Source organism: Linepithema humile, chromosome 5 (genome assembly GCF_040581485.1).
Source record: "Linepithema humile isolate Giens D197 chromosome 5, Lhum_UNIL_v1.0, whole genome shotgun sequence".
Classification (NCBI taxonomy): domain Eukaryota; kingdom Metazoa; phylum Arthropoda; class Insecta; order Hymenoptera; family Formicidae; genus Linepithema; species Linepithema humile.
The window spans coordinates 14,936,312-14,949,148 of NC_090132.1; the positions used below are offsets into that span (position 1 = coordinate 14,936,312).

Below are 12,837 nucleotides of genomic sequence, written 5' to 3' on the forward strand. Positions count from 1 at the left end.
TTAGATTAAAAAATTTTTAAAAGTAATATTTTTGTAATATTGTAATATTTTTTTATATTCATGGTTTTCGAGAACTTCTATATTGTTCGAAATAGATAATCTCCCGCGATATTGGAAATTCGGTCGCGATGAATCAAGAAACGTGCACTATCGATACCTAGCTCCTGACCTTGTCCGAGATGAATTTTTATAGATATACAATAACGGCACGGTAAAAGGCATCCGCCATGAACGATGCAAGTACAATGAAACACACTATGCATAACTATCGAACATGATATCGCAATTTTCTTCTATTTAAAAAAGAATGTATATTTTCGCAATGTTAGTGTAACGCAATTTCACTGTGTTCCTGCAATTATTTGCATCGAAATGCAAACAAAAATTATAATATAAAATAATACAAAACTAAGTTCATTTTTTAATAAGTAAGATATATTGTACATATAATATGTGAGGTTTTTAATGTATATTCACACTTCGGTAGAAAACAATATTATATTTTGTCATTTTCAGGATACAAAGAAATAATGTTTTTATTATATTATTATACATTCCAATCACAACCATATTAAACAAATTTGTTTTATTCACAAAATATTTAATTTTAATGTTCTGTAAGATGCTCTGAACTTATAAACATGTCGGAGTTGTAAACGTTTTATATGTGCTAAATATTAAGTGCGTGCTTTCACTTTTTCTCCATATGTGCTAACTGAAATTTGTATGATTTCTTTAGCAAGATTCTGATCTGGTCAACAACGTCCAACTACATATTTGAATCTTGTAGGACAATTAATCGATTTTTTATACACATTTTTTACCGGCATATCCTCAGAAAGGTAATCAGTGTTATAAATCTCATGTCCATCATAAATGTTGGCACTTGCGATTCCTATAAATAACAGAATCGCAGTCAATAATAGCCAACAGTTTGTGAGTTTCATCTGAAAAGTATTAACACTAAAAAGTTACCATATCTACAGGGTGTCCGGCAATTGCTGAATCACCTCTCGGAAGCGGGTTAAACCGAGTAGAAAAGTCCTCTATCGTTTTGCGATTTTCATGAGCAATAATTAATGAGAAATTAATTAAAGGTCGGCCAATTTGCGCGGCGAGAAGAGACAGCCCATTGTTACGTGGTCGCTAGGACGCAAGGATCTAGCTTTACGCACCGCTCCTATGTTGCCGTTGTCATTTGTTGAGCGCTCCTTCCAACGTTTCGTCGCGCGTCTAGTTACCAAATAACTAGTGCGCTGTACCGCCACGGGTCTCTTCTCGCCGCGCTCTTAAACTCACGCGAATTGGCCGATATTTTTTAATCAATTCCTCATTAATTATTGCGAAAATCGCAAAATGGTAGAGGACTTTTCTACTCGGTTTAACTCGCTCTACCTACACCCGAGAGAGGATTCAGCAATTACCGGACACCCTGAAATATTTCTAACAAAATCTGATAAAATTTATAAAAACTATATAAATATTTCACGAAATAATACAACAAAATAACTATTTTATATGAACATTTATATAGCAGGATAATTTTTTTTCGTGCGAGAAAAAGACAATGTTGAACAAAAGCAAATTAATGTTCAAATAAGATAGTAGATTAAAATAAGAAAGAATAAAATTGGAAAAATTTTTGCAAGAACTTTGGAAAGCTCATGATTCGACATTGACAAGTTTGCATTTAAATATATCATTAAAAATATACTTTAAGAAATAATGTGAATATAAAACTTACTGTGCTACTGAGTTAAATAATGAACGTCGCTTCGCACAATTTTCCACAAACTAATGGAAAACGGACGAGTGTCAAATTATATACTAAAGCCACGTGTCATCAATAAAAAAAATAGTAGTATGTTTATGGCAAATGCGATAACAAAATTCATGAATCAGCTAATATAAGTTATTTCACGGAAAAATATCTACGATATGTTCGTACGACACGTTACGTAAAATGTAGATATAATTACAGAAATTGACTAATATAAGTTTACTGCATTCGCGCATTTCACCGCAAATATTGCGCATATTTCAATTGCATTAACCTCATGATTTTATTAAACTGTTTATATTCAAACATTAACAGATATTGAAAAAAATATCTTATTTTATGGCCACATGGACGATATTCAATTATGTAAACTGATAAAGTCACATGTTGTTGAGGAAAATGCCGTGTTGTATATCGCAATAACAATAAACTTCATACGTCAACTAAGTTTACGCAATATGGTAAGCAATGCAATAAGCTATTTATTAAAACAACTATGCTGGAGTGCGCTAAACAAAAGTTTTTCAAACCCTACATTCGTTATTAAAGGTATAGATTTACATTTTGCAACCGCAACCGTGTGCAAAATAAAAAAAACAACAATTTGTGGTGGTTGGCAACAATTTTCAGAAATAAGCTACATCCGATAGATGAAGTGTCGTTGAAATAATCCGATCGAAAAACTGAACTTATCGAATTTGATAACTTTGTAAAAAAAATAAAAACTACAATTACATTCCAATAGTATCGATTGCACAATTAATATTTTGAAGCAATTTACTAATACAGTTAGCAATATATAAAAATCTCCCAATATATAAAATTCTATAATCTAAAATAATAGAAACAAGTATTCAAAATTTATTTTTTTTTTGTATTTAAAATAAAATTCGACTATCATTGAGCGCAAATGAATTCTCTTAATCACCGACGAATGTCCGTTTGAAATTTTAAATTCCAAGTTAGAACAGTAATTTGCCATGAAAGCGACAATAGTTTTAAGTCATAAGTCAAGAGCCAGTCGTCGATTGAGGGTCGCCGCAATTACGACTAATTAATTAGTGAGTCTCGCGGTCATCGGCGTACGACAGATGCAAATGAGAGTGGGTGTCACGCCAGGAAAAGACCGTGGCGACGCGTCGAGAGCGCGGCCGCGCTCGTTGTATTATTATTACCGGCGTGTTCGAATTGGCATTAACATTCACTGATGCATTCCCCCGTGCACTCTCGCTCGCGTACAGCGCGAGCTGTGCGCGCCATTTTCGTAACGTGACTTTGTATCATGAACTTTTCGATGACGTTTGCGCAATCCTATCAGTCAGCCAATACAAGCCTGGACTGGCTGTGTGTACGAGAGTACGAGTACGCGGTGGATGTGGAGCGTTCTCGACGCAAGTGAGATAAGAACGTCTCTTAATGGCTGGTAATGAATGTTAGGAATCTACGCGATTGTCATCATTTGTGATTTACACGTGCAGTATTAAAAATTCTATAAGGAAACTAAATAAATAAACATTACAAAACGGGATTTTTTTCTCGGATGACGCATTCCGCTAGTGCAAACATTGTTGTATAAATAGTATTTCATCACAGCGTGCTGAGATAAAATATAGATTTAACCGTTAGTATTTTGTGCAATTTAAATCTGCCAAACGATCGTAATTATATAAATTAAGAGACAGTTTCGAAGTGCGGCTTTTCTCGACAAACGATTGTCTCGCTCGATGGCTCGAATTCCCATCATACTAGCCAGTTTGTTGTTGCATTGCAAAACGATAGCTTCGTTTGACGGCAGCTGGCACGCTATCGATTACGTAACTGGTGAAACTATCGGCTACCTGTCGATCGTAGATGCGCGCCGAAGCTTCGGTCGATCACCCGCCTCGCTTCGGTCCGAAACTGCAATCAGTGGTACCGTCGAAACCTGTAAATCGCCCCGCTTGGAGTAAGGCGGAACGGCAGCTTCGGCAGGTAGAAGATTAATCACAGTGCATTAAATTCGAGTTAACACGGTGATGCACGCGAGTAGTCGTTTTTTTATATTTTGCGTTGCAAAACAGACTGCAATCTCTTAATGCTGAGCGGTTACAGAAACTCCATTGAAATTGAGCACACTGTGAGCAAAATATTTAATGAATTAGATTAGCTATTTGTGGCCATACAGAGAGAGAGTATCTATCCAAAATATTCGAGCGTAACTACAAGATAATTGATCATTCTTTGACTAATCTGATCTCTTCTTAGCTAAAGTGTTAAAATGTCAATAATTCGAAGATGAGAAATTTTTTGCAAAACAAGTTTTCAGACTTCGAATGAGTTGCGTGACAGATTTGCGGATCGAAGCCGATCTTCTACTTGTCCGCGAGTTATCCGCAACTTTTCGATCAATTCGAAAGTTGCAAGAGCATAATTCTGAAATTTTATTAATCGGTGAGAAATGTTTCGATCGGACACTTTTCGCTGAGCGATCGCAGCTCCGCTGGATCCTTACGCCGATAACCGTCGCGACGGTGGGTGACAGTAGTAGCAAGCGACCCAGCAGCGACCAGCCCATTAGAGTTATGCAACTAGTGAAACTATCCTGGCGGCGACGCACTACCACTGCCGCCGGCGCGGCCAGGTCGCCGCGCACTCGCGTTCGCTCTCGAGACCCCCGCGTAAGTTTATTGCCAAAGTTTTCGGACACAACGACCGCGGGTAACCCTGGACAGGCGCAGGGAACGGGCCAATGCGCACTCGCGTTACCGAGCCCGCTGAGAGCGTGTGTGTGTGTGTGTGTGTGTAGGTAAGCTAAGGTATATATGCGCGAAACGACGTAATCTCATCGGCCGATTGCCGACCCTTCCCTCCTTCCTCCCGCCCCGTCTTCTACTACCTTCCAGATATTCTTATTCTCCGCCGTAATCGTGGCTTGTTTCTCTTGCGAAGCGTTCGATAATCACCGATTTCGTTCATTTTGTCGCGAGTTATTGCAGGGAAAAATGGTAACTTCTTTTTTTTTTAATATAATAATTAATCTTCGTGTAGAAATATTAGATCGATTAAAAATAGTACAGTAATTTAAAAGAAATTTTTTTTCTATGACCACTAAATTGATTAAAAGGTGGAATTAAATTCCCGATCAATGTGATATATTTATCGTCCTATTATATTTGACGTGTGAAAAATTCTGACGCGGACTTTTCTCAAGGTTTATATTCGGCGATAATTGCGAAATTTCTAAGATCGCGTGGTTGAACGTGGCCTCAGATACCTAGATACAGAAATAGGCACTTTTACCGACACCCACGATAGACCGTGGTACCTGTTTCACCGTGTCTTTTCCGCCCTTCCCTTTGCGAAACCACCACCTAGCCTTCCGAGCTGGCACCGTGAAAGTAGGTGGGAAGGTGGTGTGTCAGGAGGAGGTGGAAAAGGAGGAGGGAGAGTGGACTATGACTAGAGCGTTAAATAATCACTGTAATTGGGTTATCCACGAGGAAATGACCTATGCGAGAGGTGTAACCTCGCGGATCGAGACCTTCTGCCTCGTTTTCGTGTTCTTCCATCACGAACGCCCCACCTTTTACCTAGCGAATCTGTCCGTTCCCCTCCCTTCCCCCCTACATCTTCCCTTTATCGCTCTCTCTCTCTCTCTCTCTCTCTCTCTCGCATCCTCTCGGCTATGTAACTCTGCCAGATCGGTCGATCTGCTGTAATGACGTAGAGAGGAATTTATTTGTACCGGACAGTGAAGCTCAACCATTATCGAGCTCTCTCCACCTTGACTTTTTCTCGAGATTTCAATATTTTAATAAATTATAAATTCATTTACTTTTAAAGTTTATAGCTTTCATATATTTGTAAAGATTGTAGAAAATATTTTCCAATTTGTTGTTCCGGCAGAAATAATCAAAACTTGATTTTTTTCTAAAAGTATGTAATGTTAAGGAAAGAAATGTGTGATCAGTTGTGTTAATCACATTCACAACAATGACATGAGAACATTTTCTGATATCTATGTGTGCTAGTGAAACTTTTTGCGTGATCCAGACAGTTTCGCGCAGACTCGTATGAATTTGATAATTTTTTAATGATGCTTTTTTTGAAGATAGCTTTTCACACCGCGCGACTCAATTCGATATTCTTGAGCGAGCAGCGCGACCGACTGCGCTAACGCCACGAATGACGAAACCAAGTCGATGAAATCAAATCTGAAATCTAAATTGTAATTAGATTTTACAGATGCTGTAAAGTATTTTGGAACATGATATTTCGGAGACTATGAACATTATTAATATTAATAAAACATTTCTTACTTTTCGCACGCATTTCTGATCACTTTTCTAAATATGTTTCTTAATACGTGCATTATATGCACATATTCTTGATTCTTCCCTCCATTATATATCCGAAAAAATTCAATCAAATTCTTTTCAATTGATTAAAAAATAAGACCAGAGATTATCTCAGTTGATCATCGCGATATAAAAATCCAATTATTCTTTTGTACAAATAAAGTAGGGTAAATGCAATGCTTTGTAAAGAAAATATAGCGAATCCACATTTCCTTCAGTCGATCGTTCAACCGTTCTCGTTACGCAATACCTACATCAGGCGTACATATGTTACGTAAAACAATATTAGGAAAATGGCATAATAATTTCACTAATTACTATAAATTCAATTAATTACAATAATCAGGGATAACAGGATTGCGGAATAACACGCGTTTCCTTTCACGTCTAGTTCAACTAGTCCGTTAAAATTACAAAGTACTATTTCTCCCGTTGTTCATTTAGCCCTTTAGCTGCGCTATTATAATTCGCCGTGTTAAATAACCGTTTAATTGCTTTATGCAACGGGAAGTGAAATGACCTAGTCGTTTCAGCCCGTGGGCGCTGTTTCACGTGTCCCACTCGGACGGGCGCACTCGCGCGCTATGAATAAGCGAATCGGAAGGAACGGCCGCGGCGCGACAAAAATAATAATTTCCGATAAGCTCGACTCTCGATTTCATTCAGCCACGGGGAAGATAGACCGTAAACTTCATGCCTATCCCACGGCTACGCCTACTCTATTCCGCTTGAATCATCGGCCATGAAATGTTACATAAGAACGAGCGATATCGCCAAAATAAGATAAAGTCATTATTGTCGTCAATGACTGCACCATCATTCGTGAAATAATGTCATTTATTTTCACACACATCACATATATATTTAAAATTCAACTTATTTACTTATCGTTTGTATCAATATCTCAAAATACCGAAAGATAAAAATTCGTGCGAGAATAAAGATTTCAAGAATCTTTAATGTTAATACATCGAAAGATTTTTGAAAATTTTGCAAAACTAAAATTGACAAGTGAATAAATTATTTAATTTTATACTTACGATCATTTGATAAATTTACTTTAAAAAAAACGCGGTTTCTCTGCTATTAATGTTAGGTCATTTTTATTTGCTTTTTTTATTGCTCGCATTATATCGATTAAACTATTTGATAGCTATATAATTTAAGTATCTAAATAATAATCAGCAAGATTGTATCATGCAATATAATTAAACTAGGAATTATTGTTGCATACTATTTCAAAGTTAAATGCATAACTAAAAATATCCCACTGCACAGTATGCAAAGATTAATGACGAAATTAATGGTAAACCGATATTTGTGAAATGATAGGAATTTTTATTTTTTATTACGACCCAATCGCGCAATGGAATCTGGTTGACTTGCATGTTCAGGAAGTGAGTCTGCTACTAACATAAGTGAAAGTCGTTAGTCCGGAGTATTAAACCGAGTGAAGGTAGCTGTTGCGAATGACAGCGCGGATGCACGGAGATGAAAAAAGCGCATTTAAATATAATTAAAATTTACAGAGTTCTGAGCATCATGTGCGGCATAATTTGCTTAAAAATTGGTTTTTTTAATGTTTTTATCATTTTTAAATTAAGAGTTTTCTCTTTTCCGCAAATTATGTAAGAACCAGCAGCTTTAAATAATTATTTGTAGTTTTATAATCATCGGTGTATCATTAATCTCTAATGACTAGATCATAATTGTCAGTTATTAATAAGTTAATGAACAGCATTAACCGATGACAAAGCACGCCGCAAGACCGCAATTGTGCAGATGTTTTTGCAAAAAGCCACTAATCGTTCTAAATTAGATACATCGCTGATATTACACGCATCAATAATACACCATTCGTAACGACGTATATCTGCAATTGCCCACGAAATAATGCATATTATTAATTTAATTAAACACATTAATTAATTTTCTTGTATTATATGTACAACGTTTACAAGTAAAATACATAATATCACTCTTGTGCTATTTTATAATATAATTGTGCAAGATAAAAAATTAATTGCAAATTAAAAAAATTTTCTTCAGATGAATCTCACGGTATATATAGTATATTTTATAATAATTATTATTTTCATAATAATACTGATATTTGCAAGTGTCAGTCATGTTTTAAAAATTTTGTGCACAAAATATGACAAGAAATCCTCGCCGTTTTAGAAAAGCATCGATTTTCCGATTGCGACACGACACGGCACGATGATGAGAACCATCGCGGAAGAGAGAGCGATCGGTCGCTGGCCTGCACGATACTTTCGTGCGAATGTGGGCACGCAGATATACTAGCGGTGATCGGTTGCGTAAGTGCGTAAGAAGGTCCAGGTAATGGTGTGTGCACGCGTATCGCATTATTTTCCCCGTTCAAGAGCATCCGACACGATTCCCATTGTCAAGTTTAAGCGCCAAATTGCTCGGATTCGGACCAGTATCGCAGACCATTTCCGGCCATTACGCGGACCAGATCTTGCCCTGTTCTTTTTCATGCTCGCGTAACGCCGCATCAATATCCCTATCGTCCATCAGATGAACAGTTCATAGAGTGCTCGCAAAGGCATGACATGAAAATCGATAAAGACTGAGAAAACTGATATGAATAATAAATTAATTCAAAGAAGTTTTAATTAAAAAAAAAAAGTATTAGATATAATAGCATACTTTAAAAATTATCAAGAATAATTTCAAATTTTCAATAGAAATCAAATTTTGTGGTTTACCCTACTTAAAGGAAAATCTCAGCAGACAGCTTAGAGATTAAGAAAGCCCGGAAGTTGAAATCGCAAACGGACACAAATATCAAATCTTGAAACCATAAATACCTTTTTCTCGTTAATTAGGGTCAAAATCCGGCCGGAATGACGTTTCACGGAAATGTCAAAATCGACTTGATTTGAGTCTCCGTGCACTCTCTATGCCAAAACCAAAGATATCGCAATAGTAGGAGCGACCGAGAGAAAGTGAGAGAGTGCCGACTGCCGGAAGAGTGCGACGAGGATAAAGAAAGAGAATTAGAAAGAGAGTGCGACTAGAGGCGTAGAGAGGTACGGTGTTATAAGTGCTGTGTCCTATGAATGTTGGTAGGTAGAGTTCAACGAGTGTGGGAGGGTTGGAACAGGGAGACGAGAGGTGGAAGGAGGAGGGCAAGAGAGAGAGAAAGAGAGAGGTGGGGTGAAGCTCGTACAGGGGTTTATAGATAGCAGCGCATGGCCTAGAAACTGTGCCGCTCGGTGTTTTTGACCCTTCGCCTAGCTACCGCTTCTGGGCCATTGCAACACGACGCGTTCATGCCGCGTTAAGCTGCGTCCACATTGTGCGCGAGCGCAAGCAGTTCTCATTCTAAATTTAGCATCGGATATTTGAAGTTTTATTTTGTAATAGACGGATCGTGTATAATGTAATGTAAAATAAAAATTGAATACAGAGTAATTTAAATACTTTAATAATAGAGATGTATTCTGAGGAAGACAATTTTTATTCAATCTTTCTTTCACATTCAGTCTCCGTAAAGTTGTTTGTAATTTAAAACCAATATAGAAAATATTGAAATTGCACAAAAATTGATGATCTCGTGAAAAAATTGTATTCCGATGTCATTAAGTTGTGAGCAAAATTAATTATCGCGCGCCCATTCAATTCAGCTACAATTTCCAAATCATTGCGACATGTCTGCGAATATCTGCGATATTCACGACGAAGTCGCGACTGAATGCACGATTGCGAAAAATCTCTCTGTTTATTCGTGTGCAAAGCAAATCAACACAAGTTTTTAGTTATTTTACCGAAGGAAAATCGCTGACAATTTGATCGAGAGCGAGTTTCCAACATCGACCATTAGCAAATCTCAAATTAACGCACCGCTCTCAAACATTGTGTCGCCCTTCATTGTATCGTAATAATAAACCATCAGATTTCGTGCAGCTTATCGTACCATCGCGATACGTCGGAAACGCATCGCCGTTGTCTAAGATTGCTTCGATTACGCGACAAGAATATACATGCAGACACACACGCGCGAATGGAGTCCACACCGACAACGGATATACCATCCTGGAAAACTGCTGCTGTGTATACCCGACCTCTTTATCGACCGTGGGTTCGACCTCGCGCACAGTTATCGCTTCCGGGTCGTTGCTTCGTGATGGGTCATTTTAAGCACCGCTCACAATAAACGCATCGCAACGCTGCTCTACGATCTCAGCGTTGAGATAATTATGAATCGTTAAAATAAACCGATTCTTTAATCGAAAAAAATAATATGCAATTAGAATTTCCTTAATTTAATTTAACCAGCTTTAATTTCAATTAATTATTTTAATTTTTTACTTTAATTCGCTTGTAATTTACATATGCTTAGCAAATATCTAGATTATACGTATATCTATTCCATAAAATCTTATACAATTGGCCCATTATACATTACATATGTATTTTATATCATCCCTTCTTGAAATGCAAAGTAACATACGAAAGAAATATACAGAATTTCTAAATAGCGTTCCCCATTTTCTCAGGTGCATTTTAATAATGCTACTGCATTATTTGCAATAATCAAACAGAGGTTTTTTTTTCTATGACGTTCGCAAATGAATATAACGTGTACAGTTTCTAGATCTTTATCCTTGGCACGTTTCGTATGAGACGGCGCATTCTTCGATCGACTTACTCATAATCTAAGTCTCTCCAGTGGCACTTCCTCGACAAGCAATCTCTCGCTTCATTACGCCGCCCGTAAAACTCGCCGGTAAGAGCAAACGCGGCCGCGGCCGCGGCGGCATCGAGATAGCGAAAGCAATTTATAGTTTCAGCGGTAGATCGCAGGACTACTTCCTCGTTGCCCGCTGATTTTCCTCGCGGTCGCTCGAATGCCGATGTAAGCTCATAGTGTAAAGTGCGAACGAACGAAAGTAAAACGGCGACCAAACGGCTCTTACATGAAAAGCTGCAGTCGAGATTGTGCGAGATAGCCGGCGGCGCGATCATGGTACATCGACGGCTCATTATGCGCGCGTTATGCGCCTGCATGACTGACGTAAGAAACTTTCGCTCACCTCTACCGGTTCCCCAAGCCGTTGCACTACCTTGCACTTGCATTTGTGCCTGTGCAACGCATTGCCGTGACTCGCCGCATACGAAAGCGACTAACAATTCGTACGAGCCCACCAGTTTTAGTCGACAACGGTCGACAAATGTCCTAGATTTGTATAAATATTATTATCTTAAATTATTATTATCTTAAATGTGTACGCAAAATTTAATGTGCGATTGTAAAGAGTGTAATTGTATAAGTCACCAGAAAATATGGTAAAAGAATTCATTTTTTAACCTTTGTATAATATTACGCAGGGATTATTCAAATTTTTACTCGAAAAATTCTTTTATATGAATGATTATAAGTGTAGCAAATGTGTAATAGATAAAATTGTTATCATCTTTTGGAAAAAAAAACTCACTGCTTTTACTATTTTTTTATCGCACTATCGTGCCAACATAATTTTCTACGTTCCATATACATGTAATGCAGATTATTCTTTCAATGATGACCCCGTATGCATATCACGTTCGTAGCACGCACGTTTGATCGTTGAACGGGAATGGCGAATTCTCTGAAGCGCAGCGAAAGTGACGGTAAACGAAGAGTATATTGTTTTGTTTAATATGACAATTCGTCTGGAAAAGTTTTTATTCGGCACAATCTTGTCGAATTTATTCGACCTAATGTAAGTGCATTAGCAATGAATTTATGAATCGCTATTCCAAGTTCTAATCAGATGATACAATATTAGTGCACACATAGAAATTGCATAAATTCATATATAATTATAATAAATTCTTCATTGTGAAAATATTATATCTTTTTTTCTCAAAATTAGCAAATACTCTTCAGCATTATAGTTTTTACAAAGTTTATTTCAAATAAAGAAAATCGAAAACGATCAAGTTAGTCTTTGTTCAATCGAAGAAAGTAGAAAGATTTTTTATTGAAATTTTATTGGAATTCAAAAACACATTGTGAACAGGCGCGCGGCTCATAAAAACAAAATTATTTACATGATTGATTTCAAATCATCTTTTTCGATATATATCTCCTAAAAAGCCATTTATGAAATTATTGAATGAAAATGACGAAGCGAGAGCGAGCGAAGCGCAGCGAAAGTGACGGCGCGAGCGCGAAGTACCGCTACACATCGCAGTGCATCATTTTGCTCGGTCAACAAATTTCCTTTTATATATGGAATCACTAAAATCGTCAAATGTTTCTTTTTTACAAATTAAATACAAGTCGATTTGGAGAATCAATTTTACCTAAACAAAAATATCGAAGTATAAAAAAATCATCCAAATCGATTTCAAATTCAGCTAAAGGACATTCGACAATTTCGAGACATTCCGGTGAATTAAATATTTTAGATTAATTTTTGCTAATTAAATCTAAAGACCGCAAAATGCATAAAAAAATCTTATCACTCTTTTAAATTCATGCTATATTTCGCGGGATTAAATTATCAACAAATAGCTCCTCGCAGTGCAATTCTTTTCCTTCGAAAATTAGACGAAGAGGTCGATCGAAACTTTTCTTTCGCAAAGAAATTCACATCCATTGCCGCGAATAGCGAGCCGTAACTACTGCAGCAATTCGTAACACCTTATTGCCAGCAGGGCCGGTCGGTTCGTTCGTCAAAGCGAATGAAGCCATTAGCACCG

At 37.2% G+C, this 12,837-nt stretch overlaps 1 protein-coding gene and 1 long non-coding RNA gene across 2 annotated transcripts in view; one reads left to right on the plus strand and one right to left on the minus strand.

The window, feature by feature from the left end:
* Positions 1-12,837, plus strand: part of Hr4 (Hormone receptor 4) — a 168,137-nt gene that overhangs the window by 69,638 nt on the left and 85,662 nt on the right. The window lies entirely within an intron of this gene.
* On the minus strand, positions 480-3,986 carry LOC105668134 (uncharacterized). Its single transcript, XR_001100039.2, has 2 exons — positions 1,745-3,986; positions 480-947 (listed from the first exon to the last, which is right to left on the minus strand). It is a non-coding gene; the product is annotated as an uncharacterized lncRNA (long non-coding RNA).